The sequence below is a fragment of the Coloeus monedula genome (assembly GCF_965178545.1).
Source record: "Coloeus monedula genome assembly, chromosome: 1".
NCBI classification, from domain to species: Eukaryota; Metazoa; Chordata; class Aves; order Passeriformes; family Corvidae; genus Coloeus; species Coloeus monedula.
The window spans coordinates 47,141,134-47,158,902 of NC_138781.1; the positions used below are offsets into that span (position 1 = coordinate 47,141,134).

Genomic DNA, 17,769 nt, shown 5'->3' on the forward strand with positions numbered 1-17,769 from the left:
TTTTTTCCTTTGATTGTTAAAAGGATGTTGGGGAGGGTTATGTGTGATTCTATAACTCTTCTGTTTCCTTTTCTGTTGGAGAATTGTTATTCCCTGCTGCCCTTGCAAATAAAACAAGTTAAATGGTGAGCAGACATGTGCAACCTGATGGATGAGGAATGAAAAATAATCCTTCACCTTAGTTTTCTCTATCATAGGCCTTTTTTCTGTGTGACACAGCAAAACAGCTAACCCAAAATTTTATAGGAGTCCATCTGCTACTGGGTACCAACATTTGGGGGTGACAAACATTTTGGGGTGGCTTTAACTTGTTTTCTGGAAGCTTTGGGAGCAGTGAGGGCAAAGCATATTTTTCAGCTGACTAGGGCACTAAAGATTTAAAGATTCTTCCTGAAAATGTTGCTGTTGAGCTTGCTTGTTCCTATTTACGGTTAGAGAAGATAATTTGTAATGTGATCATTAAGATCTGGCTAAAAAGCTCTGAACAAGGTCTAAATGGGGTTTATACCCATGTAGAGGTTAGTTCTTTTTCTGAAGTGCAATGTAGTTCAAAACTGATCAATCCCAACCAGAGAAGGAATTTAGCAAGCAATGGGGCAGTACAGATTATGCATTTCTTGAGAATTTTCAGTGGCATTTACGTGCAACTTTCCTGGCAAGCAGTAAGTTGGTTACCTCTCACTTGCCTGGACATGTTTCTTCAGGTTGTCTGACAAGAAGTTACCTCCTTGCTTGATGTTTCCCTGACCCATTCCAAGAAAATCTTTGCAGAATGATTGCACTGAAAATAATTCCAAGATTTCAGCAATTATGACTGACCACAGAGGACGGGCTTATTTTTGTCCCTATTTTAATGTGGAGCTAGAACTGTGGAGCCAGTTTATGTCGACAAAAAACATCAAAAGTAGATTTTTTTTTCTGTTCTCTTTCTTGCTGGGGTTTTGTAGCTGGAATTTCCACATTTTTATTCACCTACTGAAAAAAAAAAAAAAAAAGAAAAGCCACACTAACCTGCCTGTGACATTTAGAGATGAAAGCATTTGGTGCCAGCAACAACCAGGCCTGATCACTGCAGTGAACCAGTTTATTAAACTTGTGCCTGAATCCAGCTGGCACAGTGAACAGTGACTCAACTTCTCCCTGTGGCAAGACATCAGCACACACTCACTGCCTGCCACCTTCGCTGGCTCGGGTGGTCAAATAAAACTTCTTCTCCTGGACCAGGTCTGAGACCTGTAGCACATTTTAATGGCCTGACAGAAGGCACGAGCGACTTGGTGTGTCTGGCACTGGTACTTCGACACTGGGGGCTGGATTTGTACTTCACAGAAGCGCCATGGTAGTGTAACGTAATTTGAGATGAGCTGCCTGGCTTAATCCAACTAAAAGCATTCATAAGTGTGATTCTGGTTTGAATATATCCGTTCTCTCTTTTTCTTGGCCTGTTAGCCAGTAAGTTTCCATCTTCCATTATGCCTTTCCTGATACCAACCATATCAAGATACTTTATCATCTTCCAACTCTGTTCATCTCTTTGCCTTTGGCCAGCATGACCAGATATATCTGGTGACCTGCAACTCTCCTCCCCCAGAAGCAGTTAGTGATGTTCCTGTCCATTCGTTTCCATTCGATTCTGCTGTCACCATTCACTCACTGTGGGTCTGCTGCTTGATATTTGTATTGGTTTTTGAAGTTTAGTTCGAAAAAAGTGATGCAGGAGTTGAGTATAGTCCTAAAGAAAGAGAGATGATACTGTGTTGCTTGATCATACAGAAGGCAGCTGAGCTCAACTGATCCTTCTTCATATGGAGCTTTGTTACCTTCTGACCTGCCTTTGAACTTGTCTTTCACAGCTGCCACTACACCATTTGTTTTTGCAAGCTAATCAGACTGGGTGGATGTATATGCAGGAGTTTCCTGGAGTCCTAAAGTATGGTTTTGTTGAATTTCGAATACATGAGATAGGAAGAACAGACAATGCATAGTGGTGTATTGCCATAGCTAGTGCTCATGTTACCACATTCAGTCAAATGATGGCTGAACATGCAGCTACTTGAACTGATCACTTATCTCTACATTCATATGGGGAAAACAAACCCTCCTGAAATTCTGTGGGGTTTCACATGTTAAGAAGTGCAAGCATATTGTTAGGTAGGTGACATTTTTTTTTTTTTTTTTAGTTATTGGCATGTCACCTTGTTCCTGGTGTATAAAATAAGTTCCAACATATCGTTAAAGTTTTCCATAAAGGTGTGGATGTGGCTAAAAATAATGTAGCATACAATTCTGGGTTCTAATTTTTCAAAACATAACAATAATAATAAAAATCTATAATAATAATAAAAGGTGTACAGAGATTAACTGTATGTATTTAAGGTTGTCGTATTTCTTGGTCTTCCTGGCAATACAACCCAGAGTCTATGTTTATTTAAAAAGAACAGTCATAAGCCAGTTACATGGCTGCCCATAGTTCAAAGTTGAGTTAAAAGAGGTGTATAAATATTATTTTTCCCCATGCATGATTTTATATAGTACATGAAATCTTAATTTACTGTAATTAGTCTATAAAAATTGGCTGAAGATAGTACTGATTATAGAATTTGTCATAATTTCTTATTATGGAAGAAACAAGAGTAATGGGTGTAAGCTTTCGAAATAATCCTGCTGTGCTGTGTATTCTCTCTTCTATTTGTACTCACTTATGTAACTGGGGGAATGGGTATGAGTGTGGCGGGAATGGCTCATGATATGCATATCAGTTCTTGTAACAAGGAAAAGTGAAAAGTAGGTGGAAGTTCCTTGTTTCTGCAGCAAACTGGTAAAGTCTACTTCTGGCATACTACTGCTGTCAACATTATTCTAATATACAGGGCAGGACACTGTGGTTATCAGGAAATTCCAGCAGTTTTCACAGCTGGACATTTCCCACAGGGGTTACAAGGAAACTTAAATTGTTCATGTCTAGACCAAGCTGTAGCAATCAGCTACTGCTGGGAAAAATCTTCTAAATGCCAGTGAGGTCCTGTATATTCTATCCATTTCTGTCTCATGGTTGAAACATGAGGATGGCTTTGCTGATAGCAGAGGAGTGCAGATTTAGTTGTAACCTTCCCTCTCCCAGCTCCACCCTCCCATCCAACTAGGGCCACTTACAGGTATTTGCAGTGTCAAGAACAGAAAGATTCACTAACTGCATCCTATGCTAATAGATGCTTTTTTCCACAGGACTGAGAGCTCAGATACGAATGTGTATTGAGTCGTACCCTTGAAACTGGAGTGTTTATGAGGAGGGCTGAGGTCAGTGTGGATGAAGGGACAGATGCTGGTAGAAGTTGTTCTTGTTGTGCTGTTGAAGGTCTTAGCTTGCACCAGCAGAGGATCTGCCTGTAAAGTGCTTTACATAAGTCGAGCAAAATTTCAATAATTTGCGCTAACAGCCATCTAGTTCATTGTGGAAAACTGGATGATTTCATAAATCAGGAAGAGAAACTGCTTAAGAAGCCATTGGGAATCATGCGTCACCAAAATACACTCAGTTAATTTGCTCTGACAGGCCTGTTGGCGGTGGCTGTTTATAGTGTTTTAGTGCACTGGAATTTGTTTCACAGGCTGTGACCCTGTTATAGTAGGTGCTGTATAAACGGAGAGCAGCCTGGCAGCCTGTGCCTGAGTTTTCAGTCAGACAACAAAACAGGAGGGAGGAAGTGGAAATAGAGAAGACAATGGAGTACAAGGGGACAGTGTTAGTATGCATGCAAAGCAGTGGTTTCAGCATGCTTTAAGCCTTACTATTCTGCTGCTGAATTACTACTTTATTTTGGGGGAGATGGTAAAAGCTCTGTTCTGATAATTCTTCTGGGATAATTTTGCTTTAGAAGCCATAAAATACCCAACACGTCCCGGAGGGGGAAGTTAAAAGAGGAAAATCACCAGCAACCTGGCGTTCTAGTATTCTGGGAGGAGTACAGCGTGGGTTTTATTCAGTTTAACAAAAAGGAACTGATTCCTGTCTCCTGCTTCTTCAAAAACTATGTGTCCTCTAGGCTGGCACTGGAGAAGGTAAATGCACACATGCCTTGCTCAGGTATATATACTGCCTAAATCCTAGTAGGTAACACTACAAGCTGTTACTACAAACTTTTATTTATTATTTAAGCTCTTCTTAATTGCACTGTGGAGAAACTTTACTCCATCACTTCTATAGAGGCTTTGTTACTTAGGTCTCTTTTGGGGGACTAACACCAAATACAGGTAACCTAAATTCCACCCACCACATCTCTACCTTGTGTTTTATGTTTAGATGTTTCTGCAGGTTTATGCCATAGATAGTGGTGTGGGAACATAGGTGGAACTGACTCCCTCTGGTGTATAGTGGTATTATGCCTAAGATAGGTGTTTGATCCTTGCCTTTAAGCCTCATGTTAGGGACCTCAGAATTTTCTTTTCCTCACTGGAGAATAGTAATACAGAATCTCTGTGTGCACCTGCTGTGCAGGGGAAGGCCGTATTTGCCATCTCAGCTTAGGTGTTTTGTCCTTAGTCTCAATTTCAGTGTAACATAGTCACAGCCCTTAAGAGAAAACTTTGAGACATCTTAACCTCACTCACCTGCAATATGGAAAACTAAGTATGCTGCCTGGTCCATGGGCCTTATTGACCTCACCCGCCTCTAAAATGTTGTCATGAGACTGGTGCTGATAAGAAAGGAGGCATTGAAGAAGCTTGATCTCATTGCTGCTGGGTAGGCAGACTGTACAAATAACCTGAACTCAGAGGAGTAAGAATATTAAATTCTGGGTCTTGAAGACAGCCTGTGCTTTGGAGTATGTGCATGATCTCCAGCCGCAGAGGAACATAGACCACAGGCAGGCAGAATTTTCAGATCACTGAGAAGCTTTGTGGGAAGGACTGAATGGCACAGGGACACGTATGTTTCTGTTCTGTAAAGGTATGGTCATACTATATAAATATATTAATTGATAGCTTAGTACTGTAAACTCTGTAAAATACTCTACATAATACCATAAAATGTTTTTGCTTGGTAGTAGGAAACTCAGGGCCATCTCTTTCTGCTAACACTGTGCTAAGATACTGGTAAGCTTGCATGCTTTTTGAGATGCTTATGGAATTAGGATGGTTGGGATTAATGAAGTGGCAATACATGTTGCTTTACTTTATGGACTATCTAAGGGATATCATTAAATGTAACTTTCCTGAGCCCTTTGATGTATTATTGTGCTCACTGTGGTAGTGAAGGATAACTCATTCCCTTTACTGCAGAGAAATGTAATACAAGATTCTTTTGTCTCATGGATGAGAAAAACATATAAATCAACTGGATATAGTGAAAGTTTTGTTCTATAATTAAGTCATCCTCATATTTTTACACAAATAAAGCATTTTCATTTTCATTCAGGCTAGTGATTTATGGGTTTGGCACCCTATACTGATGTTGTAGGAGCTCTGAGATGTTCATAGTTAGGCTCAAACTATTTCAATAATTCCGTTGCTTTCTGTCTCCATGTGTAATTTTCAGTCAAAGATTTACAGTTATGCACCCCATGGATCCTCATATTAAATTGTATCATCTGCAAAAACAGATATAAATGAGTCCCTTGGCTATTTTCTTCATAGTTACACAGCCTGCATATGGGCAGCACACTAGAATACTCACTCCTATTGATGTAAGAGCCAAGTCATGTTATTGCCACTGTCTGTAGGTGTACTTTCTGTACAGTTGTTTGTAGGATAGCATTATCCTTGCTTAATTTTGTCCTTTATTCTGTCTTAGAAAGCTATGAAAAGCAGATAAATCTGTGTTGCAGAAACATTTGCAGAAAGTGTTATGTTAGCTCAGAAGGCCAACATCTTTCTCAAGTACACTTAACTTGATTAATTTTTTTTTATGGTCAACTTCAATAGTCACCATGTGTTGACCATAGTTTGTGAACAAATTGGGTTTTGAAACCACGTGGGAGTTACTGTGTAAAGCTAGTTTAAATTTAAAAAAATGAAAAGTGTTTCCTTAAAGACACAGTTTTGAACTGTAGAATAACACAGAATGTTACTTCTAGCTTTCTGATGCAAATGTGATCCATTTTCCTGTTATTAAAAAGCAAGTACACCTCTCATTTTGGAAATTTCAGTACTCAAAGCTCAGCCTGTTGCACAAAGATTGGTTCTTATTGACTCATGCCATCCCTGTATAGGCATGCAGAGCCCACGGTTCTATTAGCTGGATTATTCTTTCTTTCTGGTATTTTTCTATCTTAGATAGTTTGGAGATGTGTAAATCCATGTTTTTTTGTGTAACCTCTTTTTAGTGTTTTGTGTAAATGATTAAAAAAATTATTTTTTTCTAGAAAAGAAGCATATAAAAGCTGGGAAAGATACAAGGATAACTACAGCAGAAGCAGGGTTGTGGTAGATGGAACAAAGCCTTTTTGCTTTTCTTGACCACGCTACAACAAATTAAAAAATACAGAGAACTTCCTGAAATTTCTAAAATTTTGATGAAGTTTCAAATTACTCTTTTCTGGGTTTGTTTCTTTATGCAAAATCACTGTTTTTCTGCTTTGTCTGGTTTAAATCAGAATTCTCTGTGCATTAGTAAGTGTTGTTTTCCTGTGCACATCACTTGTGATTTGAACATATTTGCTTTTGTCTGAAATGTATAAAATAGTGGGCAGAGAAATTGGTCTTCTCAGAATTCAGGTGGCAGTAGGTGTGGGGTTTTTTTGTTTGGTTGTGGTTTTTGATTTTTGGGATTTTTTGTTTTGCAATCCTTCAAATTGCAGTCCACCTTCTTTCTTGCTCATGTTGCTGGACACAAAAAATGAAGCTCAAATACAGCACTAAATATGACCTTTGTGTGACTTCATAAGAAGCTATGTCTCCAATCTGAGAAAAGGGTTAGTAGTGGCCTAAAAATTAAATTTTGAGGCAAAAATATCTTATTTTTGACTACTGGTTATATCAGTGCTGGAATAACCGTTCGGTATTTTAAAAAATTTGAGTTGCAAATGTTTGATTAGTTGAATAAGTGCTGAGGTGCTGCTTACAACTTTTTAAGTGTTTAATTTTCTGTTTTAATTTTCTAATTATAGAATCAGAAAGGGAGTGCTATTTAATTTTGCAACTTGTAAGTTAATCATATAACAATATTAGAGATGTTCCTTTGGAAAAATAATGTTTACTACTAACTGGCAAAGTAAAAAATACCTTTCACATTTTCTGTGATTTTTTTTTTCCCACACATCAGCCACTGAAGTTTTCCAGATTCACGAGAATAGGAAAGTAGTTTACTTAGTAATTTTTTTGCTTCCCCTTTGCTGTTCTTATACTTGGCTAGTTATAAAAAAAAGCTTTTGTTACTGCTCTGTATTACTCCTATAATGGAATAATCTTTGATTTGGTTATACATCATGCAAGTACATACTAATTCTCAATTAGTGGCATAAACTTCATGGCTTTGGGTTCTTCAATATAGTAAAAGATACTTGATCTTATCATTGCTTCACAGTTACTTTTCACAGTCAACCATGCATTACAAGCAGCCTTCAGTTGTGGAAAAGCATCTATTATGTCCTTTTGGGAAAGTGAACTGTTCTCCGTTGCTGTGCTTAAAACCATCATGTCCTGTGTGCATACAAAAAACAGGGCTGGGGGGGGGGAAGGCTAGACACCAAGGAGTCACTATATATAGTAGGAGTCTTTTTTCTTTCCACTGCTTAAAAAGATAAGTAGCTGAAAGAGAGTCAAGTGTTGTTTCTCTATAAATTGTGTGCCAGCGGGTTTATCACTAAATGCTGTAGGTTATGTTGAGTGGAATAATCTGGAGGAAGAAAGGGAGGCTAAAATAACAGAGCGGTAGGACTATTTTGACTCCACAATCAAACTCTCCTTGACTTTTGCCCTTTGGGTGGAAAGTGCTTATGTTACAAAACAACATGAGGTCAACCTCTGGGTTCTGCTGTTAGTTTCTTTCTTGCTGATCTGCACCGAGGGACTAGTTACCTCCCGTTCTTTGCTTTTGTGTTGGAAGTTTTACTGTTTGGGCAATAAGAATGTCCGTTGCTTTTCCTGCAGTGTGTAAGAGCTGCTGAATTGAAGAATGAAAAATTGCCTAGGTGGCATTGAAGAGCCATCCATGCCTAGGCTCACAATGAAGATACCCTGAAAAACATGGGAGCATCCACTTTTCAAATAGCTTGTTCCCTCAAAGGCAGTGTACAGTGCTAGGAGTATTTTTACAGTTATGAAGTGGATATATTAAAAAAATTGGTTTAGGCGCACCCAATTGATCTGATAGCACTTTATGAAAATTCTACTGAGTTCTTTTGGAAAGATAAGTCATACCTGGTTTAGTCAGCTTTTTTTGGGAAGTATTCCCATCTAAGGATGACAGCTGCTTGGTCAGTGATCCAGTGATAGGCCCGTGGTGTGGAAGAGGTGTGGGAGCCCGAGTGTATTATTTAATGGCTTTGGTACAGTGGAGGAGGCCCCTGTCAGGAAGCAATAAAGTAGTTATTGGGTAATGACTGTGGAGGCACCACGTATAAGGTTAAATTGATATATGTAAATCACTGACTTCAATATGCTGAAGCTGCCTCTTGGTGCCCATCTTTTTTTTGTTTTACAAAAGTGGGGATCAAATAGTCACTGTTTTGATAAATGGTATGTAGCTAACCTACATTAAAGACCTAAAGGGAGTTGAGCTCTTAAATTCCTTTGAAATGTAATGGAATTTGGGCGCCGAGTGCTCTTTCTTTTTAAAAAAAGTCACTGGCTCATTTGCTTTTAGTAAACTGCTTTTTAAAAATTGTGCAGAGCCTTTGATATGTTCTGTCACAGTATGGAAGTGGCACAGGGTATACATGCAAATAAAGACATCTGACTTCAAGGGGTGTTGGCAGCGGCAGGAACCGGTTGGGATTAACTGTTGATGGCTTTCTACTGTTGTGTCTGACGTGTGGTGTGTAATACTCATGGCAGTTTTTGGAGGTCTCTGCACAGGCTGTATGGGATCATTTGAACAGAAACGTTTCATGTTGGCTGATTGTTTCATCTCCAAAAATGTTAGTGAAAATAAATGTGCAAAAAGCCTGTAATTTATTGGAGGTCCAGCTCCTGTCTTGTATGCGATCCCAAAGTCAGCAGAATCTATAGGTACAGACCTGAGTAACTTTCACTCACTTATGTACCTTTGCTATAAAACCATGTCTGAAAATACATACCTGGTATACATGCTAACTGTTAGAAAATCTTGTGTGATTCTCATTATTACTCAAATTCTGAATAGATTAAACAAATCCCCTTAGCACTTTTGAATTGAAGTCTCAGTCCACTTGCGTAGTATCTAGCATTAGGGTATCTATAAACGATTATACATACAGTACATAGAGAAAAGTGGGTATGTTTGTGAGTAAAATAGATATAAACAAGATGTTACAGTGCTCTGTTAGCTGCAACTTCACAAACAAAACCTGAGATCCTTTTAGGAATGTATAGTTGTTTCCACTTTTGAGGCTTGAGATGCCTTTTCCTTGTTTGTAAAAATCAATGTTTTGTATTGCTGTGTATGGAGTCTGTTCATGGGAGTTAAACCCAACAAATTGTCCTTTTTCAAACTAGATCTACTGGGGGTGGGGCTGCAGTTTGGTTATCCTCTCATTTTTCACATGACAGTGCTGCAACACAAGTACAAACTCAAGTATTTATGGGGAATGGATTTTTTTTCTGTCTGGGTTAGCAGCTTCCAATGTAGTTCATCCTACTCCAACAACACAAGACAGATTTAAGTTGGTGCTCCTTTCAAAAACATTTGTAAAAATTTTTTGGATTGCATCTGAATTATTTTCCTGTCCATTTGCAATGGAGACCATTAGAGGGTTTTTATTGGCCACACCCAGGGCTCTTCTGAACAATGTTGAATTACGCAATTATTAAGAAGCCAAAACAAAAACCAAAACAAATACTTCGAATCTTCCACATCTGTCAGGCTTTACAAAAAAACCTTGGAAACTGTGAAGCATTTTGACAAGTGAGTAAAATAGAAAATTATTGCAGTCTTTTTTCCTTAAGAGATACTGAGAATTAAATCTCTGCATAAGCTTGCAGTTAATCTTGTGTACCCTGCTGCCTGAATGGGTGATCACCAGGGGAACAGACTTGCTTTTGTTTGTGAAGGTATGTGAAAGAAATGCACAGTAAACATTTATATAACCTCTTATATCATGTAAAAAAATGCAATGAAAATGAAACTGAATCAGGTGTAATTTTTTGTTAGCATTCTTTAATTGTGTAAGTGCAAATTTTGCAAGTCTTCAGTTATAAATTGAAATTAAAATTTGAAAGTTAAGTTGTGAAGTTAAAACAGAAAAGTACCTTAATCAGAGTTATGCAAACCTATATAATCAGCATGAAAATATTTTTGTACTGCCACATGTGATATATCATTGCTTTGCTGTATAAACACAATTAAAGAGTGCCTTGGGGATTTCCTCAACAAGAGATTAAACAGGGAAACAAAACCGGCAATTCTAACACTTTGCATCTGATGACTTAATCAATCCAGACAGGCTTTCATTCCCAAAGACTTCTGTTCCCTGAAATATGCATTGTAAGAATTCACAAGCACAATTTTCTAATGGATCACAAACACATGTTCGTATTCTGCCTCTCAGTGAAAGAAGTGATCTGTTACCTTCTCACAGATAAGCGTTATTTTTCTCTCCCTCTTCCCCCTCTTTTTTCCGTGTCAGAGATTAGCAACAATTTAGACTTGTGACTGGAGCTAATTGCTGAATGTTGTCTAAACTGCTTCAGATGAAATGACCTTACTTAGCAAAATCCTACCACTTAAATTCTTAAGTCAGGCTCACTTGTTTTGTCTGAAATAAGGAAGCAGATCATAGGCTGATCTGGAGAAGGAGGGCATTTCTGCATTTCTGGTGCGGAGGGTTGAGTAGCTAGCAAAGCCCTTCAGGGAGCATTAGCTCCCTTTACTGAAATAGTGGCTTGCTGAGCATGTATCAAGTAAACTTCACAGAACTTGATCCAGATGGGCTGGAATGATGGGGTGAGGCCAATTGCATGAGATTCAACAAGGCAAAGTGCTGAGTCCTGCCCTTGGATCATAACAACCCCATGCAGTGCTATAGGCTGGGCTAAGAGTGGCTGGAAAGCTGCCCACTGGAAAAGGACCTGGGCTGTTGGTTAACAGCCAGCTGAACATGAGCCAGCGTGTACCCAGATGGCCAAGAAGGCCAATGGCATCCTGGCCTGTATCAGAAATGGCTGGTCAGCAGGACCAGGGCAGTGATTGTCCCCCCCATACTCAGCACTGGTGAGGCTGCACCTTGACTCCTGTGTCCAGTTTTGGATGGAGCACAAGTCTGATGAGGAGCGGCTCAGGGAGCTGGGGTAAAGCCTTGAAAAAAGAAGGCTCATGAAGGCCCTTATCTCTCTCTATAACTACCTGAAAGGAAGCTGTAGCAAGGTGGGGGCTGGTCTCTTCTCACAAGTAATAAGTGATAGGACAAGAGAAAATGGCCTCAAGCTGTGCCCAGGGGAGGTTTAGATTGGGTATTAAAAAGAAATTCTTCAATTTCTTTCAGATTCTTCAGAGGATTGTCAAGTATTGGTATAGGCTTCCCAGAGCAGTGGTTGAGTCACTATCCCTGGAGATGTTTAAAAGACATGTAAGAGTAGCACCTGGGGACCTGGTTTAGTGATGGACTTGGCTGTGTTGGGTTAACAGTTGGATTTAATAATCTTAAAGAATTTTTCCAACCTAAATTATTTGATGATTCTTGGAGGACAAGAAAAATTCCATTTAGTTAACTTAGTTTTGATGCAGGCTGTGTTTTGGATTATAAAATTATTTTCCAAAAATTCCAGATGATTAAAATATTTTGTAAAAGAAAACTTCTTCCTTTTTGGCTTGAATTGTTTTGATTGTCATCCTTATATCATAGCAAAAAAGTTAGAAGAATTCCATTCATGTGCCAAATCCTAGGATGCATGCTGCAGCATACTGCTCAAAGTCATTGCCTTGGATTGGATTCAGTCTCACCACAGACAGAAGGTAGGTAACCTCTTTTCAATAGGATTTTTGGGTCCCCAAAACGTGCCCCACTTTTGTCCATTCTTGTTTCTAATTTTGAGAAGGCTAGTCAATGACACTGAATATTTTATGAGATTTGCATATTTTGCAAACATAGAGATACTCATGTATTTACATGTCTTTTTATATGTCATGTGCAGACCGTCTCATCTTTCAATCATTACAGTGATCATATGCAGCTGTTTATGAAGAGTTTTCTCTTCCATGGCTTCCTTACTTAGTCCAAGCTACTGGAAACAGTTATGAAAATACAATCTTTATAATGGACCCTCAATTCCAGTACGTAACCAACCTGATAAATACTGTGAGATCTGTTTACAGCTGTTGGCTCTTAGCGAAGAGCACTCACAGCTTTACAGCTCTGTAGTTAACTTCTTTTCTTTCTCCATGCTGCACCTGATGTACAATGATTCTCTAAAGCAAGTTTTATTAACAATTCAATTGTCCTTCTGCTACCCAGAGATTTCCTTTAAAGCAATAAAATTCCTAGTGGCCTAATCCAAAATGATTACCCAAGGGATCAAAAATCCTAATTAGTTGGTTGTGAAGATTGCCTGGTTTCAGAAATGGAGTTTACACATTTTCAAAACTAAATCCAGATGCCAAATATTGTCTTTTTAATCATCTTCATAGGCTTATAAGAGAGAAAAATGTATTCAAGAGAGTGAGAAGTAGGAGTGGTGACATTAAAAGACTTCTTTTACTGTTCTTCAGCCTCAGTGCAGATGATAGGAATTGGTGAGTTGAAACTGTAAGGCATGAACTAAAATGAAAGTTTCAAAAGAAAAATATACAGACATGGTGTGTATTTACTTACTTGATTCCAAAAAAGTAACTTTAATTCAGAAATATTGTACTTTTACATTCGAAGCCTTCAACAGTACTGCAAAGTGATGAAATGTTGAAGATTTTTGTTAAATGTCCAGGAATATTCAGTAGCTAAAAAATAAATAACAAATGGTAAGGGAAGGAAATGGATTTTAAACCCCATTTAAAATTAAACCTGTGTTTATTAGTATCAATCCATAATGGTAATGCTTGTATTTGAATATACTGTTACCAACAGGGAACGTTCGGTCTATTTGGACATGCTGTGAGATCCAGGCAGCTGCTGTGCCTTAGACATTCTTAAATAGTTAATAAACTGGGACTCCTAAACCTGACTCATTTATTATTATGGACATAAAATCTCACAAAAGAAAGCCAGATGTTTTGGGAAAACAGTTTGGTTTCAGGGTTTTGAGCTGTGTATCATGCTTTTCATTGTAAGATTTCCTATTCCCAGTATCTGTATTTTTTATGTCTTCTGCTACGGCTTCCAAAAGTTCTTGCAGATCACCCATTACCCACATAAATGAGTTGAATGAAAATTTTAAGGAGTAAAATGTGTGTGGCTCAAATGCTTGCTTCAAGAGCTAGTGTGTTTTCAAGAGTAATGTGAGTTTTGGGGTTTTTTCAGAAAGATCAGAGTTGCTTTTAAGGGCTTTCGCAAATCTTGTTCAGCTCAAATCCCAGAAAGTCAGCTTGTGAAGTTTCAATCTTAAGAACACTGTTGCAAGCATGTCCTGTACCAAATCCTACTCCATGTGATTGAACTATGTGACTCTTCTCGTTCCTTGTCCCATTTTTACATTGTTTTCACTCTGTCTCTGAAAAATTCCATGAACTTCAGTTTGTTTGTGTTTCCTTTCATATGTATCATCCTCCCCTCGCTGCCAGTGTTTAATGGCTTGGGTTTTGCTCCTCTGTTGAAATCTCTCTTGCATTTCAAATTTTGTATTCATGTAGGCTGAATATTGACCCTCATTGAAATTCTATTTTCAAGCATATTTCTGTGTGGAAGCTTACACTGGCATATTCATTTAATTATATGTGCATCACAAGAAGGTGGATCGTTCATCTTGGGCACTGTATTTTCCCAAACTGGATTCCATTAGAAGGAGTTTTATAATATCAGTGACAATTGTTGCTTGAATTGTTTAAGATTTGTAGTTTGTGTATACCATTTCATTAAATTTTATCTCTGCATTCTCTGATTAAATGGGACTTGCTAAGGAGTTTGGTGGTCAAAATTATAACAGCAGAAGAAATCATGGCCAAGCAGAAAGTAATTTTGGTTTAGGAAGTAGTCTTATTGGTTATTGATAAAGGTCAAGAAGAAGGAAGAATGGAAGAGCAGGCATGGATATGGGAAGTGTGTGCACAATTGTGCACAGCAAATTTTTAAGAAGCAGCTTAGGTACATTCAGGCTATGACTTGACCCTTGAGATAACCTGAAATGCCATAGTTCACCTGGCCTAGATTAATAAAGCAGCTGTGAATTATGCTTTTTTACAGATAATTTTCTGAGAGAAGTAATAAAACTGTTGCACAGAATTTTGGTACCAGGCAAGGAGAGAAGGGAAAAAAAGTCCAAGTAGGTGGAATAAGGAAGTAATTTGAAACTTGGGTAGCTACAGTCTTTTCTCCTCAAGCTGCAGTTTTCTGAGATCTTTGAGACTTGAAATTGTCTCAGTTTTAGTTGAATGAGAGGAAGAAACTAGGGAAGAAAAGGACAAATGAGATTGCATTTTGCACATAGAGAATCCTGAGTTGCACTAAACTTCATCTGTCCCTGACATATGTGAAATAACAGTTTAGTGATTTGCTGGTCAATACCACTTCAAATTATGGATCCTGACAGACCAATATTGTTTTCCTTAGGTGAGGTTTTTTTTCTGTGCTGAAATAGTCAATATGTGTGCACCAGCACTGATGTAAATTATTATATAGGAAACAAAGAGGAGGCTAATGTGTATCAACATGCCTAATATTTTCTAGAGGGTAGTTTCAGTAGCTTGTGCAGAATTTTTAAATCTAGAGTGCTTTCCTTTTTGCTCAGTAGCTACTGATTTGATACCTAGAGCATAGAAAAGTGTACATGTGTATATGCTTTATCATATTTATGGGATGAAAAAATGTTTTAAACAGTGGAAAGACTGGAGAAGAAACAGGGAATATAGATTTATTTTCAATTCTTGGAATAGATGTTAAGCATAATTAATGACAGAAATGGAGTAGATAGAGAAGTTGCCTTTGACATGAGAAGAATGCAGAGAGATGTTTTCTAGGATTTAGGACTGAAAATCTGAATAAGTATGTTTAGTAGAAAAATATCTTTTAAAAGATAAATCTTGTAAGATTTAATCAAAAGAATTTTTCATAGCAAATATTAAATCTTAATGGCCATTTTAAAAAGCCACATATCAATTTGCATATGTTTTCTTCTGCTTCTTCTGGATGTGCTTTGAATGAAGTGTTCTCAAATCAATGTCATAAATGCTGCCATTTACAATTCTGAATGTACTTTTATGGACATGTGGGTTCATGCTCAGATGTATACGTACCTTACATTTTTTGTGGAATAATCAAAGGCTAAAAAAAAGGATTGAAATTACTTGAATATTGACATAGAACCTGAAGTATCTGTTCATGTAAATGGTGGATTTTATGTCATTTGGATGTTCGCAGGGAGACTGGGGGGTTAGTTATCTTCTCTTTTTCTGAGCGCAAATAAGTGGCGCATTTCCAGCAACTGTTGGCCCCAAATTAAGCCTTTTAATTTTAATTAATTTGAGCAATCCATGTATTTTTCAGAAATTGTGTAGATCAATATTGTTTTTATAATACCACTGAAATAAAATGCTATTCTTTGTACATGTTGCAAATGAAATTAATATACATAGAAGATAATCTTAATTTCAGTTTTTCTCTTTTTTTATATCCCTCTCTCCTTCCAAGTTTGAAAATTAAATATTTAGTATTCAGATTTTCTTCTTGCTTGTATCTATTGCAAAATATTTAAATGCAGATACAATCCTTTCTGTGATGAAAGATTCTTTCATTTTCAGTGTTTTTGGTTTTGTTTTTTTTTAATTTGGATAAAATTTTGTTCCAAGACTGAAATTAGTAAATGGAAAATAAGATTGTACAATATTGTTTCTCTATTTAATATAACTATTTATTGTATGTAGGTGTATAGTCTAATTTTATATACTAAAAGTGCTTATTATAGGTAGAAGTATAGATAACAAGTATACCAGTATACAACATCAGTTTTATTCCAGATATCTCTCATTAAATTTAACCCTTTGTACCATGCATGCCTGTTGATTAAAAAAAAAATTTAAATGAACAAAAAAATCCAGTATCCGTGATTGCTTCTTAAATAGAGTCTGAGAAGGGACATAACCCATAAATGGTTTTCTGTATTCTACAATCACACCTACTATTACACCTCCAAACCTCAATCAGGGGTTTTTTTCTGCTCTACAGACTGGCTGGAGCAGGTGTAAATGGAAAGCAGATTTCTGAGAGCTGAGCCCAGCAGCTAACAACTTCCTGTTGCAGTTGCTCATGCATTCCCTATAGGACTCCTAGTTCCTTAAATGTGGTAGAGGTACAGCTGGGTAAGGACAGTTATCAAGGTGATAGTTTAAAGTGGATTCCATTTGCTGAGGTTCCTGACTGGTACCCAGTAGTACCAAGCTGGTGCCTGGCAGTTTCTGACTGGTTACTACAGACTGTACAGAACTGGCATCATTTCTAGGGCCAAACATAAACGTAGTGTGCTGCATTGATACAGTTAATGTACAGACTTATGTAAATGTGGATTGTTTTCAGATACATGCTTAAAATCAGATCTCATTTCCAATGAAGCAAGAAACAGAGGCCTCTGTGCAACACCATACCTATGTCATATTTTATTCACAGTCATAGCATTAGTTTCACTGAAAGCAAAGGTCATGTGCAGGCACAAACTTCCACCATTCTTAATTTGCGTTCTGGGTCTAAATGTTCTTTTGTCCTCAAGGTCTTTGCTATGCAATAGCTTTTTTTCCTTTGGACTTTCGTGTTTAGGCTTAGCCTAGTTGCTTCTGGCCAAATCTTGAATATTCTCGAACACAACAAAATCTGATACTGTATTTACTGTTTGTATTAGATTATCTAGTGGGTTGTGGTAAAATATTCAGCACTTTTGAGTGAAGATGAGCCTGCAGGATTCTGACTTTGGATCTATAATCTCTGCTGTGAAGTTCAGAAATGTTCATATGGCATATATGTACAGGGCACCTGTAAATATCTGGATGCAAAACCAGAAGTGATTTACAATCAAAATATAATATAAATTAAATACGAGTTATTATGTTTCAAAAATAATTGTATGTTACTGTGCTATTTCGTGGTCTGCATTAAAATGCAGAGAAAAGGGGGTTGCAACCCTTAGATTAATGTGCTTTTCACCAGGATATCAATAAAACCCCAATGCCAGCCTTGTCTGTGTATAAAATACCTATAAACACAGTATATAACACGTTTTTACATAGTTGACCTTTTGAACAATTCCATATGTTTTTCATTTATGTGGAATTGTTCTCTCTTACTAGACTCCATTCAAAAAAATTTATTTTAGACTTGGTTTAAATAGAACAGACACCTTAAATGTCTTAACAAGCATAGCTGACCCTTTGGTGGAATTCGTAAAAAAAAGAATTGTCTGCAGCTGCTCTGCCCATGGTGTGCTTATATCTGGGTTGTGGAATGAATAAGGTAGAACAATCCTTGGAAAAGTTTGTACAAGTGGAGTGTAAAAGCTACACAC

General features: G+C 37.5%; 1 protein-coding gene across 1 annotated transcript in view; it reads left to right on the forward strand.

Annotated features, from left to right (window-relative positions):
- BBS9 (Bardet-Biedl syndrome 9) overlaps positions 1–17,769 on the forward strand; it is a 286,626-nt gene that overhangs the window by 222,971 nt on the left and 45,886 nt on the right. The gene's annotated exons all lie outside the window — the stretch shown is intronic.